Consider the following 2,788-nt stretch of genomic DNA (forward strand, 5'->3'; position numbering starts at 1 on the left):
CAGAAAAGTCCTGAAACCGATAAAGTCTGAGTCACATAAAAGAATCCCAATTTTATCTACAAATCAATTTATAACTCAAATGACCCAACAGAATTGTCATTTTGGGGTTCTGTGAGTCGTCTGTATTAGAGATGAGCGAACAGTGTTCTATCGAACACATGTTCGATCGGATATCAGGGTGTTCGCCATGTTCGAATCGAACACCACGTGGTAAAGTGCGCCAAAATTCGATTCCCCTCCCACCTTCCCTGGCGCCTTTTTTGCACCAATAACAGCGCAGGGGAGGTGGGACAGGAACTACGACACCGGGGGCATTGGAAAAAGTCATTGGCTGCCGAAATCAGGTGACCTCCATTTTAGACGAATAGTGGATTTCAAATCCGGGTCATATGAGAATGTGAACTTTGTGACTATGAGACAGGGATAGCTGTACAGGCAGGGATAGCTAGGGATAACCTTTATTTAGGGGGGAATGTTATTAAAAATAACTTTTTGGGGCTCTATCGGGTGTGTAATTGTGATTTTTGTGAGATAAACTTTTTCCCATAGGGATGCATTGGCCAGCGCTGATTGGCCGAATTCCGTACTCTGGCCAATCAGTGCTGGCCAATGCATTCTATTAGCTTGATGAAGCAGAGTGTGCACAAGGGTTCAAGCGCACCCTCGGCTCTGATGTAGCAGAGCCGAGGCTGCACAAGGGTTCAAGCGCACCCTCGGCTCTGATGTAGGAGAGCCGAGGGTGCACTTGAACCCTTGTGCACCCTCAGCTCTGCTACATCAGAGCCGAGGGTGCGCTTGAACCCTTGTGCACACTCTGCTTCATCAAGCTAATAGAATGCATTGGCCAGCGCTGATTGGCCAATGTATTCTATTAGCCTGATGAAGTAGAGCTGAATGTGTGTGCTAAGCACACACATTCAGCTCTACTTCATCGGGCTAATAGAATGCATTGGCCAGCGCTGATTGGCCAGAGTACGGAACTCGACCAATCAGCGCTGGCTCTGCTGGAGGAGGCGGAGTCTAAGATCGCTCCACACCAGTCTCCATTCAGGTCCGACCTTAGACTCCGCCTCCTCCGGCAGAGCCAGCGCTGATTGGCCGAAGGCTGGCCAATGCATTCCTATGCGAATGCAGACTTAGCAGTGCTGAGTCAGTTTTGCTCAACTACACATCTGATGCACACTCGGCACTGCTACATCAGATGTAGCAATCTGATGTAGCAGAGCCGAGGGTGCACTAGAACCCCTGTGCAAACTCAGTTCACGCTAATAGAATGCATTGGCCAGCGCTGATTGGCCAATGCATTCTATTAGCCCGATGAAGTAGAGCTGAATGTGTGTGCTAAGCACACACATTCAGCACTGCTTCATCACGCCAATACAATGCATTAGCCAGTGCTGATTGGCCAGAGTACGGAATTCGGCCAATCAGCGCTGGCTCTGCTGGAGGAGGCGGAGTCTAATGTCGGACCTGAATGGAGACTGGTGTGGAGCGATCTTAGACTCCGCCTCCTCCAGCAGAGCCAGCGCTGATTGGTCGAGTTCCGTACTCTGGCCAATCAGTGTTTACAAGGACGATGAGGCTTCCCAAGATTTCTGCACTTCGAACTAGAGTTCTTGGAATTATTATTTTTTTTTTTTAATAGGAAATGGTTCATCTATTGAATCATCTGATGTATGATGTCGCTCAGCATAATGGTTTATTATTTTGCCTTCAGACTACAGAATTCAATTACATTATTTAAGGAAATTGTACACCTATGGGATTATCTAAAGGCGTTATAGTTCACAGCATATTCCCTGCACTGTAGCTGCTTTGGTACTGTGTTTCTTGGTGACATACTCAATTTAACCCCTTAGTGCTATTTCACGCACATGCACACCAGGGAATGTGGTTAGTTCCCGCATTCCCACGCGCCTGTATGTGATGGTGATCGCACGGGCTCAGAAGCAGAGCCCGTGCGATCACCAGGGGAGCCTGGCTGTATCTGACAGCCAGGCTCCCACTGCAACAGCAGGGACGGTGATAACACCGATCTCCGCTGTTTAACCCTTAAGGTGAGACGGTCAATAGTGACCGCCACATCTTAAGTGTTTCAAAGTGAAAGTAAAACTCCCGGCGGCATCAGGAGCCATGCAGCAGCAGTGTTTTAGTTTTTGGCCCTTGGGGTGACTAGAGCCATGCAGCAGCAGTGTTTCATTTTTTGGCCCTCGGGGTGACTAGAGCCATGCAGCAGCAGTGTTTCATTTTTGGCCCTTTGGGTGACCCCTAAAAAAAATTAGATTTCAGGCCCTTGGGGTGAGCCCTAAAACATAAATTTTCAGGCCCTTGGGAGGAGCCCTAAAACATTAGATTTAAACCCCTTGAGGGTGAGCCCTAAACAATTATTTTGCAGGCCCTTGGGCTGGAGCCCTAAAAAATTGAGTTGCAACCCCCTGGGGGGGGGGAGATAATGGAAATATTATTATTAATATATATATATATATATATATATATATATATATATTACATGCAGAATTAGGGGCTGGGGTTGGAAGAGAAGGAGGAGGATGAGGAAGAGTAAATTGTTTGCTGACTGAATCTCTCCAGTACCTGGGCTCTGGAGTGGATACCCGGCTGGTTATCCACGTCCTCACCCATGTCCCCTGCTGCTGCTGGCAGCCCCTCTCCAGTACCTGGACTGTGGAGTGGATATACAGCTGGGTATCCACATCCTAGCCCCCGTCCCCTGCTCATAATGACGAAGGACATTGGTAGCTGGACTGTGGACTAGACACCCAGCTGGGTA

The sequence above is a fragment of the Leptodactylus fuscus genome, chromosome 2 (assembly GCF_031893055.1).
Source record: "Leptodactylus fuscus isolate aLepFus1 chromosome 2, aLepFus1.hap2, whole genome shotgun sequence".
Taxonomy (NCBI): Eukaryota; Metazoa; Chordata; class Amphibia; order Anura; family Leptodactylidae; genus Leptodactylus; species Leptodactylus fuscus.